Source organism: Apium graveolens, chromosome 9, assembly GCF_009905375.1.
Source record: "Apium graveolens cultivar Ventura chromosome 9, ASM990537v1, whole genome shotgun sequence".
NCBI classification, from domain to species: Eukaryota; Viridiplantae; Streptophyta; class Magnoliopsida; order Apiales; family Apiaceae; genus Apium; species Apium graveolens.
This window is the reverse complement of record NC_133655.1, coordinates 280046095-280066665: the sequence shown is the minus strand read 5'-3', so window position 1 is coordinate 280066665 and position 20571 is coordinate 280046095. Positions and strand designations below refer to the sequence as shown.

Below are 20571 nucleotides of genomic sequence, written 5' to 3'. Positions count from 1 at the left end.
ATGGAGACCTCCCCCTTTACCTTCGAATCTGTTAATGAGGGTCATCCAGACAAGCTTTGTGATCAGATATCTGATGCAGTGCTTGATGCATGCCTAGCCCAAGATCCTGACAGCAAGGTAGCATGTGAGACGTGTATCACAACCAACTTAGTCATGGTTTACGAGGAAATTACAAATAAAGCTCATGTAGATTACGAGAAGGTTTTCTGTGAGACATGTCATAATGTTTGATTTGTTTCTAATAAAATAGGTCTTGATGCCAACACCTGCGAGGTAGTTGTCAAGATTGAGCAACAACACCCTGCTATCGCGAATTTTGTCCATGGAAATCTTAAAAATGTCCTGAGGATATTGGCGGAGGAGACCAGGGTCACATGTTTGGTTATACCACTGATGAGACCCCTGAACTTATGCCTTTGGGCTTTGAGCCATGTTCTTGTAACCAAACTTACCACTGTCTCGCTATTGTTCGCAAGAATGGTACTTATGCCAGGATGAGACCTGATGGAAAGACTGAAGTCACTGTGGAGTACCTTAACGAAAATGATGCCATGGTTCCAGTCCGCATTCACACTGTACTTATTTCCACCCAACACGACGAGAGAGTCACCAATGCTCAGATTGTTGCTGACCTCAAAGAGCATGTCATCAAGCCTGTAATTCCAGGGAAATATCTTGATGAAAATACCATTTTTCACCTCAATCCTTCAGGTCGTTTTATCCATGGCAGTCCAAGTGATGATGCTGGTCTTACTGGTCGTAAGATTATTATCGACACTTATGATGGCTGGGGTGCCCAGGGAGGTGGTGCATTCTCTGGAAAAGACCCCACTAAGGTGGTGCATATATAGTTAGACAAGCTGCAAAGAGCATTGTAGCCAGCGGACTTGCTCGTAGGTGCATCGTGCAGGTGTCGTATGCTATTGGTGTTCCCGGGCCTTTATCGATCTTTGTTGACACTCATGGAACTGGAAAAATCCCAGACAGGGAAATCCTCAGGATAGTGAAGGAAACATTTGAATTCAGGCCTGTAATGATCATCATTGATTTGGACTTGAAGAGAGGTGGTAATTCCAGGTTCTTGAAGACTGCAATCAATGGACATTTCGGCAGGGATGATCCAGACTTCACTTGGGAGATTGTTAAGCCCCTCAACTGGGATAATGAACCTTAAATCATTTCTTAATTGCAGCGTGCTCGCTATGTTTCTTTTACCCTCTGTATCTGTAAGAAAATTAGTTGTATCCTATTTATTACAGTTGGTTTCTTTCATTCTATTAAAAAAAGTCACATCTAAATTTCGATGTACATAGGTTTTGTACTAGTTGGATGATAATAATTGTAAAATCTGTATACAAATCTTAAAATATTACCAGCTTTTTTTCATTTAGTTAAATTCTGAATTTCATTTTCACTTACTCAAAATTTATCTAAAAATGTGTATTATTTTTTAGCTTATAAAATATATAGTAAAAAATTATATCATAAAATTAAAAATTCATTTGCATGGTGGTTGCATTTCTCTGCTATATTATGTCAGATAAATAAATGTTAGCTCTTAAAGTATAGTACGGTGTACGTTTTCACTCTCAAAGTATGAGAAATATATATTTTAACCCTTATAACGGTACAACTCGGAGGTCAAATGTCTTTTTTGCTCCTCCAATTTTTACTGTCACGGTAAAAAAAGTTAAAGGGTATGAAAATACATACCTTGGGGGTTAAAATGTACGCTCGCAGAGTTCAGGGGTTTAAGGGTAAAAACACATATACTTTAGGGGCCAAAATATTAATAAGCCAATATATAAAGTTGCGGTGTGGTGCAGTTTTAACCGCATAATTTAAATATCAAACCGTAAACCGTACCAAACCGCGCGGTTTATAAAAAATTCAACCCGCAATCATACCACAAAAATTAAAAACCGCATTTTACGGTGCGGTGCGGGCAGTTTTTGCGGCTTATGTGATTTTATGATCACCCTATGAGCGTGTATTTGTATTATAAAAACAGAAGAGTTATATGCTTTTATTCTTTTTTAAGATTTATGTCTATCAATAATTGAAATACTTTGCAAAAAAAGGTGAAACGTTATAAACTTCTCATTTAAGGGACAAGTTTGAGCTAGAAGTACAACGACATTTTTCCTTCATCCAAAAACAAAAATCAAAGAAGCTAGTAGAGCGAAACATATCATCTAACGACAAAGATATTGAAATAAAATTTTTATGTCGAGTCTAATATTTTATATTGTCTGATGTCATCTTTTTAGCCCACAAATTCATTTACCTTAGTCATAGACTCATAGGGCAATCTAAGAACCAACACAAAATTGTCACCTCCGCCATGTCTAATTTTTACAGTAAGTATGTTTTTTAGGCAGCAACTAGTATTCAACCTCTTAAGTTTCTTAGCACTGTCCCAAACCTTATAGTTGGGGGTGAGCAAAATCAAACCGGAACTGAAAAACCGAACCAAAACGGTTCGGTCCAAGATTTACTATTTATTGTTTAGTTTGTATCTTCCTGACTGCATCCCTGTAGAAATTTCAGTCTGCAGGATTATATTTGTAGACTGCATGATTTTATTTTCCGCCTTGTATTTTCAGACTCTCTGTACTTGTCGGCTATCACTAAATAAACTAGCAGTCTACATGTTACGAGTTTCCTTTATTATTAACTTAATCAACTTCCCTGCATTTTGTTTTGTTATGGGCTGCTGTAGTAACTAGTAAGCAACAGATTTAAAGCAATTCTTGTTCTGGTATATTGTAGCAGCCAGCCATATGAAGGATTAACAAGGGCACTGTCCGCAACTGCTGACATAATTTGTAGTTTTTAAGATTGACTTGAACAAATCTTAAACATTTTATTTAGTATTTTCCCTTACAAAGTGGCAATTCTGTACTATCTGCTTTGAGAAAAATGTTCTGCAACATTTAAACAGGTCTTTATCTTAGTATTTGAACTTCTATAAAGCACCTGCCCATTTGCCTTCCAATCCATTATCATCTGGTTTTCTTTTACTAGAGCTACTTTTAAACAAGTTCTCATATTACAATAATAGCTTTGTTGAACTTCATGAATCATGATAGTAGCCTTGTAATTTTGTCTAATATTCATTCATGTAATGTATATTTATATTATTTCTTTTTATTTGTTCAGAGTCTCCAGACAAGCAACACAGCCGCAAATTGAAACATGGAGAAGAATTCTGGAGTCCTTAGATAGTTGGTCATTGCACTCGCAGAGAAGATCACATCTATTTTAGAATTCTATATTCAATAGTTTTACAAGTAGTACTTAAGTAAACTTGTAATGGCTTTTGGATTTATGGTTATTTTAAACTTTTAAATTATTTCTTGGTCCAATTGCTACTTGTTCCTAGAAATACTGATTTTTTTAATGATGTATGAATTAGTAAATGGATGCATATTCTTGGTTTTTTAATTAAATTAGTAAATGAATGCATATTCTTGCTTTTTTCAAATTTAAATTACATATAACATAGTTAATAATAATTTTTTTGTAAAAAAAAATCGGTTCTCAAAAATCGAATCGAACCAACCGAATTATTTCGGTTCGGTTCTGGTTCGGTCCATTATATATATTTGGTCGGTTCGGTTCCTAAAAAAAATGAAGTTCGGTTTTCGGTCTTTTCGGTTCGGTCCGGTTTTGGTCCGAACCACCCGATTGCGCAGCCCTACTTATACCAATTTGTCCGATGACCGTTGCATCTAGGGCTGAGTATAAATTAGCCAAATCGACCGAAACCGCCCAATCCAAATCGACCAAACCGAATTTTACAATTTACTAACGGTTTGGTTCGGCATTTTAAAAGCCGAATTTTTCTGGTTTGGTTTCGGTTTTTACCTTTAAACCGACCATTTAACCGAACCGAACCGAATATTCAAATTAAAACATTAATATACATATATTTGTAAAGTGCAATTAATAATAAAATTGTATTGTGCAACATATGTGTAAACTAAAACATATAAAAGAATAATCATAATATAATTTATTCTAAGATATAAATATTTATATATGTGTTATGTTTTCACTATTTTTATTTTTTTCCAGTAAAAGCATAAGAATTGGTCGCATCTTTTTTGTTTTCTTGCCTTTTTTTAATTTTTAAAGTCATTATTTTTATATATTCTTTTTGAATGTGATTATAATAGAAAATATAATTCTATAATATGATACAAAATTTCGATTCTTATTTACAAATTCAAGTTTAATTTAATTTTTAACTTTGTTTTATAGGAAAAATGGTTTAAACCGAAACCGAACCGAACCGTTTTAAACGGATTGGTTTGGTTTGGTTTTTCACATAACGGTTTGGTTTCTGATTAGATTTTAGGAAAACCGCTAATTTTGGTTTGGACCCTCCAAACCGCCGAAACCGACCGATGTTCACCCCTAGTTGCATCAACATGTGTTGTACTCTAGAGTTTTATGATGAAGAAGAAAAAAGAAGATAAGAAAACATGATAAAAAAAGGAGGATATTCTCTCGTGTGCTCTCAAGTTTTTGTGGGAGAAAAAGAAAATTTGAAAAAATAAGGTTAAAAATTACTTGATGAATAATTGTATAGAGCTTCCCTCCTCCTAAAGATTCCATTTGAATAAATTTTTGGAGATGAAATTGTTACTTTAGGGATCTTTCTCTCTTGAGAAAACTCAGTGAGCATGACTTGGCAAGTTGAAATTTGTTAATTTTCATCTTATCTCATTTATTGTTAATCAAACTCGGGAGTACTAATATTAGTTTTACAACCCCTTTAGAAGAGAGATTCAACCTATTTACTGATTGTGAATTAATATTATCATTTTCCGCAATATCGTTGCGGTTTATGATTTATACTCCTTCACATATCGTGTAAAATATGAGCTCGTTATTTTTTGATCATGAGAGCTGGATTCGTATAACACCTTGTTTCAACTACTCTATGTAGCCAAGTCAATGTACCACACTAGTTTTAGCAACATACTTTTTTGTGTGAAAGATTAGCAGAATGTTTAGTATACTAATATAATGATGAATTTGATTATTAGATTATGCTCCAGTGACTATTACTTTATTAATTTTTTAATTATGCATAAAATTTAGTCCTAAATGCGTAACTAGTTTTTATAGATTTATGCAACCTCGGTTAAGAGTTGGGGATATATTCATCGATAGGGATAAAAAATTAATACTGAGCATTCTGCTTAGCAATGAGCTTCAGGGGAAGATCTCTAACGATGGACATAAAATGATTCAGTTTTATATATCAAATCAAGATTTGGAGGATTTTATGTAACCAAAAGACTCAAGCAAAGGCTAAAACCCTTGTGCGACTGAGCTACAATCGATGTCTTCCTATTCGATGACTCCTTTGGTTCAAATCATATGTTTCAGTTAACAAGTAATGACCAGTTTTCAAATGGGAGTATGAAGCTAAATTTAATATTTCGGTAAGGTGTTAGTTTGCTGAGTTGTTGGCGAGATGGGGAGTCAGGCACCTGGTGGGGAAAATGAATTGTGTTAGGCCGCGAGCGAGTTATAACTCCACAATAATATGATATTGTTCACTTTGAGTCATAACTCATACTAATGGAGTCAATTTATTGCTCTATATGCAAGATAATTATCTCTATTCTCCTTGATGTGGTACTTGAGTTGACATTACCCAACAATCCTCATCACAAACCAAGAATCACATAACCCGAGTTCTTATTCCCCTCATAAATCTGTCCAGATCTTGTACCGCCAGGATTTACACGGAACCCGCTGCTTGAATACCATCAAGAAGACATTCGACACAGAGAACCTCGACAAATCTCCAATCGCCGTCAAAGGGAACCTCCCACATCGTACAACCGCAACCCATTACTCCCCCAAGATCCTAAATTGAAGCTCTGATACCGTTTGTTGGCTTGCGAGTGACCCATATTTCTGCAACAGTATGATATTGTCTGTTTTGGCCCCAGGCCGCCCGAATTTGTATTTTGGACATATCCCAAATCAAGATATTAAATCAAATGTACTAGTTCAGTATGAAAAATATGGTTCATGTCTTAAACATATAATAATCACAACGTGACTTTTCTAGTTTTCATTTCTTGAAATTGTTTGATAATTTCTATTATGCTAAATTGACAAATGTCTCATTATTTCCTCGAGCGCCGCACTCATCTTTGAATAGGTAACAATATAAGCAAAATGCAACATCTTTTTTTATGTTATATTCCAACCACCTAGCATAATATTTAAATCAAGAAACTCTAAACCTTCGTTTTTTCTTTCCAAATAATGTAAAATGAAATACATGGCTAACTGGTTGGAAAGGCCCTCTTAACAAATATGCTCGTCGAATTTTATCTTTCTCATTCATAGAAATTTTGTTGATAGGTTTCCTCAATCTCGGATCAACTTCAGTATTAGACACATTAACTTCAATAAGAGGAATTGCTACTTCAGGTTCATTGGATATATTAGCTTCCATAACTACTTCTAATTCTGGAATAACAGGATTATTAACTACTTCTATTTCTGGAATAACAAGATCATTATCGGATGGTTTAGGTATCTTATAAAATCTTTCAATGGCTGATGGATCAAGTCTGGTATACACTTGACACAAATACTGAAATAAATAGTGAAAACTTATCAATTAAACACATATTTAGCTTGTAGGAAGAGGGATTCAAGCATTTGAGATTTTACTTAATAAATTAGGTTTTTGGAATTCAAATTGAAGTACACAAACACAACAATTAACATACAATTTAGGATTGAAATTCAGAACGGAAGCACAGAGGTTTTCGACGGTCGTAATGAAGAAGGTTGACGACAGTTTCTACGGTAGATGTGTACGATTGTCGTTAAAGATGATGAACATTTACGACGAAAGGTGAGCATTAGTGACAATTTCACATTAAAAAAGATGTTTTACAACTTGAAAAGAATGAAGGCGATTATAAAAGAACAAGATCTAACCCGGGCTGCAGAGACATGTCTTCGGACCCCTATGGTGCGCCCCTAGGCTTTTGGCCGCAAGGGGTGGCCGCTTTGCAATGCGAAGTGAATAACGATAAAAATATTTCAAGGAAGGTTGTTCCTACAACTCGAAGGAAGAAGAATTACACTTAAAATCAGACAAGTGACGGAGAGGAGTCTCCAGAGAAGCTCCCAACGCCTTAGGGTGCGCCTTAGGGGTCTGAAGGAACCTCTAAAGAGGCTTCAACCCCTTAGGGAGCGCCATGATGGCTTAGATTGGGCTTCCGGGAGCCCGCCTTCCCGGAAAATATTTTATATAGCCATTTTGTAGTCTTGAAAAGTTATCCTATAGGGTAATGGTCGTTAAAACCTAGTGCATGCTTTAGGAGCCTCCTCTCCGCATTCAATGGGTTGTCCTCGTTGGTAGACCTTTGAGATTATCTAGTACTTTGCACTTGTACGCTTGGGATCACTCGTCCTCTAATTTTGTGGGTTATCATTATATGGGGGCAATGATGTGCTTCGGATTTGGGGTAAGTCATGTTTATACATACGATTAAGATCGGCGAAGATAGTGGTAGCGAAGAGTATATCCACCGGTCGGGGAGTTTCCGTATCCATGAAGTTTCAAAGTCGTAATCGAGGCTTAGGCCTTTGTGACTATGTCACATTGTTGGGCACTCCTAAAATAAAAAGATATTTGAGTTATAATAAAAATTGGTTCGACAACTCCTATTAGGCCTCAGAATGAGAAACGAAGTCCATATCGGTTTGTTGTTTCCAAGAACTATGTAGAGTTTGATCATCTATAATTAGAGGTGCACAGGCACATTGTAAGTGGTTGAAAGCGAGAGATCTGTACGCCACGACCAAAAATTGTTGCAATCTCAACCCCCAATTCATCATCAACACCATATTCTGGTGATTTTTACGATGAAGAACCATCATCGGGGATCTTGATTCCGGCGACGTATTTCAAATTAGATTTTACACTAATATTACATTATTTTTTAGATTTACAGAGAAACAAAGTGTGCCAGAGTGTTGTGGTGATTAAATTGAGAATTTTTCACGATCATGTGTGTAGTATATTACAATTAACGAGCATATACATATACGAGTATCTTTTGCCCCAAATTAAATGTATTATGTAATTAATTTATCTGATATGTGATCAAAAACTAGCGTTCTAAAAGATGAGAATTGATATTAGTCGGTCAACATATGTTGACTCAATAGATGTACCTATCAGATAATCGATGCTTAATCGGAGTATTAAACGGAAATAATTCAATAAATATTAATATATTTGTTAATCAAAACATCAATCAGATTGACCCCTTAATCCCTTTGTCCAACTTTTGATTGTGTTAGGAATATGTTGTGAACTTGATGATAAGTTAAACAAAACACCTTAGTAGATTTAACTTAGTGAATTTTGTAGCTCTCGACGGATGTTCTAATATAGTCCCGACGGATGAACTTTATAGTCCTGACGGATGACAATTTGACATCCATCGAGAGTGTAGCTTAACAAATAAGTACTGTAGCACATTCCTACAAACAACATATTTTAGTCTAGTAGATTCTGTACGATTCTCTAAGTCATGTTGACTACTAGATTGATATGCATAATAGGTTGGCTAATTGTAAATATGAGATGTCTTGTAAATTCTGTATAAGTGAAATAGAGTCAAGTGACAGATAGACTCCCGACAGATGATCTACAAGGCTCCCGACGGATGATCAACATATTCACGACGAATGTTCAACATAATCCCGACGGATGATGTTATTCAAAATAGCTGTTGATAGTGACAACACAGTCACATGCGTTGGGTATTTGCAAAAGGAATGTGGCAGCCTGTTAAGCAGGATTTTGAGAACAAAGAAGCATTACCATTTTCATGCAACTAAGAAGATGTTCAAAGATGTTGGAATAAAGTATTGAAGTAGCATGGAGTTAGACTAGATATAGTTTTGTTTTATTATCTTGCCTTACTGTCATGTAAACTTGGTGATATATAAACCAAGTGTAGCAAGTAGAACAATTAACTAAGCAAGCTTATTTTCATAGAAACATATCAAGCTGTATTCTGTAAGAATTTCTCTGTAGTTTTGTTTGTTCAACTTGTAAAGCAGCTGTGAGCTATTCAAAGCTTCACAGAGTTCTCAATCTGATATATATATATCCCTGGTGGATACTTTCAAATCCACAAGAAAGTTTTAAAGCTTGTGTTTTATTACTTAGTATTTTGATTTCTATTACTCTTTCATTCCGCACTATTGCAAATCAAACAATGTTATATATATTAAGTTAGAACAATTTTAAAATCTCAAAAAATAGCCAGAATTACATTCAACCCCCCTTCTGTAATTCTTGTTGTATTGTTTAGGGAGTAACAACTGGTATCAGAGCAAGCTCTTGAAGTACAAAGAGTGTAAAGATCACAACAATCAACAAGATGAACAAAAATAATGTTGGAGTTAAAATTTTATTTCTGGATAAAGACAACTATCACCACTGAAAGGTGAAGATGCACCTACATCTTATTTCTCAAGATGAAGCTTATGTGGATTGCATTGAAAGAGGTCCTCATGTCCCTATGAGAGCTGCTACAGGGAATGAACCATCAGTTCCAAAACCTAGGCATGAATGGTCTGATCCAGACATTGAACAAGTCAAGAAAGATAAGAAGGCCATGAACATACTGTTTAATGGTGTCGATGGCTATATGTTTGATAACATCATTAACTGTAAAACAACCAAAGAGGTTTGTGACACAATACAAATTATTTGTGATGGTACCGAGCAAGTAAGGGAAAATAAGATGCAACTCTTGATTCAACAATATGAGCATTTTAACTATGAAGAAAGTGAGTCACTCACTGATATTTTTAGCAGGTTTCAGAAACTACTGAATGCTCTAAAATTTCATGGAAGAGTCTATCAGACAAAAGACTCTAACCTCAACTTCCTAAGATCTCTCCCAAAGGAGTGGACGCCAATGACAGTCTTATTGAGAAATTCACAAGATTACAAGGAGTGAAAACCTATGAGCTTGAAATAGAGCAAGATGAAAGAATGGAGAAAGGAAGAAAGAAGGGAGGATCCATTGCACTAGTTGCTGAACTAGAAAAGGAGAAAGAGGTGAAGGTGGAAGCTGTTGAATCTACATCAAAGGTCTTTGAAAGCAAGGGTAAAGGGTTGGTAGCTGAAAATGAAGAATAGTTGAGCCAAGATGACATGGATGATATTGATGATCATCTAGCATTCTTATCCAGGAGATTTTCCAAGCTCAAATTCAAGAAATTTTTTGGAGCAGCCAAGCGAAACAGAAACATGGTTAATAAGTCAAAATTCAAATGTGGTTTGGCATGTCATTTTGCTAGTGAATGTAGAAATTCTGATTCCATTAAAAAGAAGTTTGAGCCTGTTGATTATAAGAAGAAATACTTTGATTTGCTCAAGCAAAAAGAAAGGGCTTTCATCACACAGAAGAATGACTGGGCTGCAGATGGACTGGATGAAGATGAAGATATCAACTATGTCAATCTAGCCCTAAAGGCCAAGTCAGATGAAACAGAAACAAGTTCATCAAGCAATCAGGTAATCACAACCAATCTAGCTTATTTGTCTATTGCTGAGTGTAATGATGCAATAAATGACATGTCTACTGAATTATATCACCTGCGTGTTACACTTAAGTCCCTCACCAAGGAAAATGATAAAATTAAAGAAAACAATTTGTTTTTAAGTGAGAGGAATAATCTGTTAGAGTCTCAATTTATTGAGTTTAAAAAATTGAAATTAGAATGCAAGGTTGCTAAGGATGAACTTACTGAATCCTTAAAGAAAGATGAGATTTTAAGAAAGCAACTTGAACGAGAACATGAAGTAATTAAAGCATGGAAATCATCTAGAGATGTTCATGCTCAAATTACTAAAGTTCAAGGTATAGAATCCTTTTGTGATGCAGCCTTGAAAAAGAGCAAAGAGAAGCTTGATTCCAATCTGGTTAAAGGACTCTTTACAGATGTGGACTCGACGGATGATGAAAATCATCCGTCGGATAATTAAAAGGATTATTCGTCGAGAGACAAGGAGCCACATCTGTCGGTCGTGAGTAAACCAGTTAGCAAAGCTAAGTTAGTAAATTGAATGAGAAATATGGATCAGTTTCTAAGAACTTTGTTCTAGGAGAATCAAGTCAAGTTAGAAAAGAAAAGAAAGCTAATTTTGGTCATATGTCTATCAAGCAATTGAATGACAGACTAGAAAAAATTGAGGTTAAAATAGAAGCTAAAAGGAAAAACAATAAAAATGGGAAGGTAGGGATAAACAAACATAACAACTACACACCTGATAAATATGCACCAAGAAAAATCTGTGTTAAGTGTGTCAGTGTTAATCACTTGTCTGTTAATTGCAAAATTGCTATGCCTACTCCCATGCATGTACCTTCTTCTTTTCCCAATATGACTGCCATGTCTGCAATGCCTATGAATGCAATGCCTGCTCAGAATATGAATGCACAATTTACTAATATGCCATTTGCACCTAATCCTTATTATGTTGTATTTAGTATGCCTCAAATGCCATTTAGCTTACCTTACTGGAATAATATGTTTGCAAATAGCATGTCTTTTCATATAAACCAAAATGTGCATGATAATTTTGTTTCAATGACTGGTTTCAAAGGTCCAACTCAGATGACTAAGGATAAATCTGAGATCCCTAAATCAAATGAGGTCAAACCTAAGAAACCAAAGAAAAAGGCTAACAAGGCAGGACCCACGGAACTTGGGTACCAAAATCAACTTGATTTGGTTTTGATGTGTGCAGGGAAATAGAAAGAATCTTTGGTATCTAGACAGTGGTTGCTCAAGGCACATGACTGGAGATTCTATCCTGTTCACTGAGTTCAAGGAAAGAGCTGGCCCAAGTATCACTTTTGGAGATGACAACAAGGGTTATACCGTGGGATATAGCTTGATTTCAAAGGATAATGTCATCATTGAAGAGGTTGCCCTAGTGGATGGACTCAAGCATAATTTGTTGAGCATCAGCCAACTTTGTGATAAGGGCAACTCAGTCACTTTCAATTCAGAAGCCTATGTTGTGACCAATAAAAGGAGCAACAAAGTGGTTCTCACAGGAGTGAGAAAAGGAAATGTGTACCTAGCTGATTTCAACTCATCAAATACAGACACAATAACTTGTCTTCTTAGTAAAACAAATCAAGATAAAAAGTTGGCTATGGCACAAGAAGCTGTCACATCTAAACTTCAAGACCATGAATGAGCTAGTCAAGAAAGAGTTGGTCAGAGGTATCCCTCAAGTGGAGTTTACTAAGGATGGATTGTGTGATGCCTGCCAGAAAGGAAAGCAGATTAAAGCATCATTCAGAAAGAAGCTTGATTCAACAATTGAAGAACCTTTGCAACTGTTGCACATGGATTTGTTTGGACCAGTCAATGTGTTGTCCATCTCAAGGAAAAGATATTACCTAGTAATTGTAGATGATTTCTCAAAGTTCTCTTGAACATATTTTCTAAAGTCCAAAGATGAAGCTAGTGAAATCATCATCAATCACATAAGGCAAGTCAACAATCATCCTGACTTCAAAGTAAGAAGAATCAGGAGTGACAATGGAACTGAGTTCAAGAATTTTGTGATGAGATCATTTTGTGAAGAGAATGGGATTATGCATGAGTTCTCTACAGAAAGAACTCCACAACAAAATGGAGTGGTGGAAAGGAAAAACAAATCTCTTATTGAAGCTGCAAGAACAATGCTAGAAGAATCAAAGTTACCAACATATTTTTGGGCTGAAGCTGTGAATACTGCATGCTACACTCAAAATATTTCTTTGGTTAATCAAGAAAAATGCATGACACCCTACCAATTATTCGAGAATAGGAATCCAACTCTAAATTTCTTGCATGTCTTTGGCTGCAAATGTTATATCTTAAGGAATCAAACTGATCAACATGGAAAGTTTGATGTCAATGCAGATGAAGGAATCTTTGTTGGATATGCTGTGGGAAAAGTATATAGAGTCTACAATCTACGAACCAACATTGTTATGGAATCTGTACATGTTGTGTTTGATGATAAAAAGATTGAAGGACTGCAAGATGGAGATTTCAATGAGAGCCTCAAATTCGATAATATTGAGATGGTTAGTGATGACGGTGATGATGAAAGTGATCAAGAAATAGTGGCTAAGGAAAATGCAGAAAAATCTACAACTAATGAAGCACATAACTCAACATACGTCGAGTTACATAATGCTTCATCCGTCGGTAGACAATCAGCTTCATCCGTCGAGATACAAAGTGCATCATCCGTCGGAACAACAAGAGAAACTGAGAGTCGAAACAGATCACTTACTGAAAGAACCCCATCTTTAAGTCAAAGATCCACAAACTCTGGGGGAGTTTCTTATAATCAAAACTCAGTCACACATCAAGACAACAATGAGGCCTCTTCATCTAGAGCTAATCTACCACAACAGAGAAAATGGACTAGAGATCACCCTTTTAAGCTCATTATTGGTGATGCATCCTCTAGAGTTCAAACAAGGAAAGCAACTCAAGAAGAATGTCTATATAGCAGTTTTCTTTCGAAAAAAGAACCATAGAAGGTAGAAGAAGCTCTGTTGGATCCTGATTGGATTTTAGCTATGCATGAAGAGCTAAACCAATTTGAAAGGAACAAAGTATGGAAGCTGGTACCCAAGCCTAAAGGAAAGAATCCAATTGACACCAAGTGGGTATTCAGAAACAAGATGGATGAAAATGACATAGTTGTCAGAAACAAAGCTAGATTGGTTGCTAAGGGCTATTGTCAACAAGAATGAATAGATTTTGATGAAACTTTTGCTCCTGTTGCAAGACTTGAAGCCATCAGAATTTTCTTAGCCTATGCAGCTCATGCCAATTTCAAAGTCTATCAAATGGATGTCAAAAGTGCCTTTCTGAATGGAGATTTGGAGGAGGAAGTCTATGTCAGTCAGCCTCCTGGTTTTGAAGATCCAAATTTTCCAGAATATGTCTACTATCTTTTGAAAGCACTTTATGGATTGAAGCAAGCACCTAGAGCCTGGTATGATACTTTATCAAACTTTCTCTTAGAAAATCACTTCACAAGAGGTACTGTTGACAAAACTTTATTCTTTAGAAATGTTAATGATTGTAGTATACTTGTTCAGATTTATGTAGATGATATTATATTTTGCTTTACAGATGAAAAACTTTGCAAAAAGTTGGCCAAATTGATGCAAAGTAAGTATGAACTGAGCATGATGAGAGAACTAACTTACTTTCTTGGATTACAAGTTAAGCAAGTTAGTGATGGAATATTCATTAGTCAAACCAAATATATTTATGATCTTTTAAAGAAGTTTGATCTAATGGATTGCACATCTGCAAAAACTCCCATGGCCACTGCAACTAAGCTTGAATTAAACACTACTGAAAAGTCTATGGATATTTCAAGCTATAGAGGCATGTTTGGCTCACTTCTGTACTTAACAGCTAGTAGGACAGATATAATGTTTATTACTTGTCTTTGTGCTAGATTTCAGGCTGATCCTAGAGAATCTCACTTAGTATCCATTAAAAGAATTTTCAGATATCTCAAGGGAACACCAAAACTTGGCATTTGGTACCCTAGAGATTCTGGTTTTGATCTAACTGGTTATTCAGATGCATATTATGCAGGTTGTAAAATATATAACAAAAGTACAACAGGAACCTGTCAATTTCTAGGAAACAAGCTTGTATCCTGGTTCAGTAAAAAGCAAAATTCAGTTTCTACTTCTACAGCTAAAGCTGAATATATTACTGCTGGTAGTTGTTGTGCACATATTTTATGGATGAAAAACCAACTGTTGGACTATGGTCTACAAGTGAAAAGAATTCCTATTTTCTGTGATAACACAAGTGTAATTGCCATCACTGAAAATCCAGTACAACATTCAAGAACAAAGCACATAGACATCAAGTACCATTTCATTAGGGAACATGTGATGAATGGTACTGTGGAACTTCATTTTGTTCCAAGTGAGAAGCAGCTTGCAAATATCTTTACCAAGCCACTTGATGAATCCACCTTTTCTAGGTTGGTAAGTGAGTTAGGTATGCTTAATTATTCTTAAATTATTTCTCATAATTTTGCAAGTTATGATGCAACCAGAAACTTAATTGATTTTTCTGTTTTAGATGAAATTTTGGCTAAGTCAAAATTTACATCTCGATGGATGCTTACTATCCATCGAGTTTGATCATCCGTCGAAATAGAATAGCTTAGTAAAAATCAATTACTTTTCTGGATCATTTTATACCCGACGGATAACTGCTTTATCCTCATCCGTCGAATTGTCTAAATCTTAGCCGTTAAAAGTACTGAACATTATCCATCAGATATACTTACAGTCTGTAAGTATGACACGACGGATAATTGACAGAATTTTGACAGTTTATTTTATTTTTAAACGGCTATTTTAGCCTATTTTGATTGGTTACTTTATTTTACTTTATTACTTTTGACAGTTTATTACTGAGATGGTATAAAAGCTAAATTCATTTTCATTCTTTTCTTTTATCATTCTCAAAGCAATTTCTTTAACTCTCTTCTTCTCCAAAGCAAATACACTCACTCTCTGCAAATTTCCTCACCTTAACAATGGCACCAGTAGTCAAAATCATGTCTCGATCTGGATTCATCTATGAGAAAAATAATTTCGTAGCTCTTGTGAACAAGGAGATTTCGGCTTCTGAAAATTTTCACAAAATGATGGATTTTGTGAAGGGATGCAAACTCAGTTATGCTATGTTGGAATCACCCACAATCTACTGTGAAGTTGTGGAGGAGATATGGACAACTACTCTGTACCAGTCTACTGACAAAACCATAACTTTTACTCTCAAAGGTAAGCAATACTGCATTAACAGTGATGTAATTCAAGCATGCTTTAAGATTTATGAGAACACTACTACTGAACCACACACATATGCTAATTTAGTTACCATGCTTAATTCTATTGGCTATGCTCTTCCTACCACTAAGTTAAGTGAGATTGAAAGGTTAGGTCTTATTAAAGAGTGGAGTTATTTGTGTGATTTAGTTACCAAAATATTTTCTGGTAAGATAAGTAACTTCGACTCTGTCAATACTGTCATGCTTAACATGCTTTATATGCTAGTTACTGATAAGTACCATAATTTCAATGACATGATCATGTTTGAGTTAGGTTACAAGTTAGGGGAAATTAAAAAGAGAACTAAAAATATCTATTATACTTTTATGATTCTTGCCAACCATTTTGTTGAGGATATTGTTGTTGAGAACCCAACCAACAAACTGGATTGTTAAGTTCAAGAAAGAAGAGTGCTTACAGATCTTAACAGAGCAAGTCATCACAATGAGGTGCCCTTTTTCTATTTTCCAATCATGGAGGGCCCTCAGGTAAGTGAGGTAAGCACCACTGTCTCTACTATTCCAACCTCTCAAATTTCTTTGCCTTTGAGTGTGGCTATGACATCTGTTTCAATGACCAAACAGATGCCACCCAAGTCACCAAAACAAAAATTTTAAAAACTAAATCAAAGAAAACCCCCTCTGGTTTCTCTCAAAAGAAACCAGTTGAAAAATCAACCAAAATTAAAGAGGGAAGTGTGAAGGGTGGTAAGGTAGGTGAGGGACAGGGTGAACATCAAAGAAACCCCAAGGATAAGGAAGGAGAGGTAAGTGTACCTAAGCCCAGCCATACGACAGTTTCCCAACAAACTGTGGTGATTAATAAGGAAATCAGCTCACTTCTAGTTTCATCCTCCAAAAAGGATGTTACTATTGAAACAAGCTCCCAACCAGGAGCACAAGCCAAGAGGGTAAGGGACACAAGCTCACCCCAAAATTATTCCAGAAAGAAGAGATCCAAAACCATTGGGGATGCACAGGGAACACACACAGTGCAAACTGAAGCTAAAGACTCAGTCATTGCACCATCTCAAATTCAAATTGATGTGGCTCCAATAAATGTGGAGTCATAACCAAAATATTTAATCATAGAAGCACCACAAACACCAAACTCTCCCACAAATTCTCTGAATGTGGACATGATCAACACATGAATTCCTGATTCCCCTTTTTTTAACTCTGTTAAGGAAACCAATATCTAGTGCAAGTGAACATCATCTTTTAGATGATTTTTTGGCTCACTTGCCAATTCTTTCAGGAACTGTTGAGACATCTGTGCCCAAATTATCATCAATCTGCACAGAGTCCACAATAGTCTCCACTCCAAACTCATTCATTTCTTCTATTCTGGTGAATATTATTCATCCGTCGGTTAGTGATTGTATCTCGATGGATGTGCCTCACAGCAGTCATCTGTCGGCTATCCTAACTACTACCCCGATGGATGTTCCTCATCCGTCGGTACTCACTACACACAGTGAAATATCAACAATTGTTACAAGTGTAGATGAGTTAGTAGTTGTACAATCACTCTTAGGATGGAGTGAATTGAGTGAGAGGCTGAGTTGCTCTCAGGCAAAAGGAGAGGAAATAAGTGAACAAATACAGGATATTTCTTCCAGCCTGGCAAAAGAGAGTGAGAGGAGTTCCACCTTGGTAGGTGAAGGTGAGGGTGTGAGGGTGGTGAGTAAAGGGGAGCCCTTGATGCAAGAAAAGAGATAAAATGAGAGAAAAGCAGGCACAACTGAATGGGAAGAGCCTATTATGAGTGAGTTAATGGATGTCAATGAGGCTGACAAGAGACATCTAATTCAGCAAGAATATCAAGCTGTTTTAGACTCTGTTTCTTTTAAAGCTGAGGCATTTACTCACCCTGTGGTAGCATATCTCAAGTTCTAGCTGAACAGGACAATGTGGCTGCAGAAAAGATGCTTAACTTGGTGCATACAACTGTTTCAATGCAAAGAGCAAAGGATGCCATCACAGCCATGCCACCTAAAGCTGGTGATGATGTTGGCTATGGAACTGGTGAGTCTGAAAAGTTCTTTGGAGATGAAGATGGTGATGAAGAAGAGTGTGATGAGCAGCATTTCAAGACAATTCTTTTTCACATCATTCAACAAACACACACTGCTCTTCAAGCCACTACCAATGCTAGCACCAAGAAGCTTCTACAAGCACACCTCAACTCTCTACAACTACATCAAATACAATCACTTCAACACAATCAAGATGTCACTTCAATCAAAATTGAGATTGACCAAATCAAGAAGGATGTCTCTGAAAAATTGGATGCAAAATTCCCAGATACAACAGTACTTGACATCAGCAGACAGTTGAGGAAGAATTCTACTCTTGCAACTAAAGTGGATTCCCTAGACACAAGACTGAAAGCTGTAGAAGCCTCTCTCACAGCTATTCATCTACATCAAGCACAACAGACTAAGTTGCTACAAAAGCTGGTGGCTGCACAAACTTCCACCTCCACTCTACTTGATGATAACAAAAAGGGGGGAAAAGATTCAATCATTCCAGTTAGTCAAGGAGGGCCAACCATTGAGGGGGAGCATGTGATAAATGTTCAAATCAGTCAAGTAATAGTTCCAGAAGTTACTTTGCCAAAGCCACCAGTGTTGGGCAATATTGATCTGATCAAAATAGCAGCTGTTAAGCTGGACTCTAAGTCAAATCTCAAGATGCTTGATGTTGCAGTTGTAGAGAAGGAATTGGATGACAAGTGGAGGAAAATAGATGAAGAAATTCAAAAGAAATTTGGGCCAATTGAGAAACCAGACAAGACTTTTCATCACTACTCACAAGTCAAGAAATTCCTGTGAATGAAATGAGTCTAGGTAGCTTGAAAAAGGGCCAAACTTTATGCATCAAATCTCTATAAGGCAATCTGATTATGAAGCCTGAAAAGAACTATCCAAAGTCATCGGACAAGAATCCCTTGGATCTCATGTTTGAGACTCAAAAACCAGATGAAAAGAAGCTGTTGGCAAGGTCCATAACATTTTACAAAGATCCATCTGATTCAGTACAAAAGAAGAGAATTGTCAAAATTTACAGGAATGGAAAAGAGATCTGTGTGGTGGCTGGACACCCTCAGTTTGCAGCAGCTAAAAGGGAAGAAAAAGAAAGAATTAAGCAAGAAAAGAGGCAAGCTGCGTAGATGCTAAGAAGCTCAAACAGAAGAAAGAGCAAGCTTCTATAGTAGCCAAGCTTCAAGCTGTGAAAGCTGCAAATGAAATCTCTGAAAAACCATCTGTGATTACTGAAGCTCAAGATCAACAAATTCAAAATGAACCTCAATAGAAAAGGAAATTCAGATACAAGCTCCATTCCAAAAGAAAATTGGACTTCAATGATGAAAAGATGGAAGACTACATTCCCAAACAGTCTACAACTTCAACTCAGACATCCAAGCCCTCAGTGGTACATGAGGAAATTAAGGTGCACCCAACAAAGAACTTTCATGGTGAGTCTATAATTCCCAAGGATGAGCCAATAGACTGGGAAAGTTTTCCAATTCCTGAACTAAATTTACCTATCTTCAATAAGCCAAAGAAAACAAAGATTAAAGTAACCAAGAAAGTCAAGCCTATGACTCTCAGAACCAAGACCCTAACCAAATCTCAACCTACAGTCAACAAGGGAGATCTTTTATTTATCTGTGACATCAAGGAGTTTTCATATTTAAACCTATATTTGGATGAATTAGAAGAAGTAAGAGGGACTGATGCTCACAGACATCTTCCTGAAAGACTGGTTTTTAAGTACAAGGGAGGGAGAGAAATCACATGGCCACTTCACAGGATTCTTCAGGAAAGCTGCTCAGTACTGATAAAGGTCTTCTCATCCTTCAAGAAAAACTTTAGTTTCAATATAACTGCAAGAAAATTGGTCCTAAAGAAGATAGAAGATCTAAGGAGTAATAAAGCCAAAAATGCACTTCCAAGAACTCTAACAATTCCCTTCACAGGAAGTAGCGTGCATTTGAGGCCTTATTGGATGATGGAACTCATGGATGATAAAGGTGTTAGAAGATTCTTCAGACTGGATGATTAATTGAGTATCTCTAGCAATGAGACTCTATTAGAAATGCAAGAAAAGATGAATCTATCTGAAGCTGATGAACTTGAATTCCACAGACAACTCTAGAAGCAAATAGAAGAAAATAATAGGAAGCTTGGGAAGAAATCCAGACAATTAAGGAAATAGAATCACCTGCTCAGTCTAGAGGAGCACCTTGATAATGGTTGTGAGAACTCTTTGAAAACTTTGCTTTGTTCAATTTTCAATAAATATTGTAGCACTTATCAGTTTTATCTACTATATCTCAATCTGTACATTTAGGGTGTTTTTGTTATCATCAAGTTTCTCTTGATTTATGGCTACAATTCCAGTAGACATAAATTGGGGGAGATTATTAAGAATATATTGTGAACTTGATGATAAGTTAAACAAAACACCTTAGTAGATTTAACTTAGTGAATTTTGTAGCTCTCGACGGATGTTCTAATTTATTCCCGACAGATGAGCTTTATAGTCCCGACGGATGACAATTTGACATCCATCGAGAGTGTAACATATGTAAC

At 36.2% G+C, this 20571-nt stretch overlaps 1 pseudogene; it reads left to right on the top strand.

Moving 5' to 3' along the window:
• On the top strand, positions 1-1174 carry LOC141686434 (S-adenosylmethionine synthase 3-like; annotated as a pseudogene).
• Positions 1175-20571: the final 19397 nt, after the last annotated feature.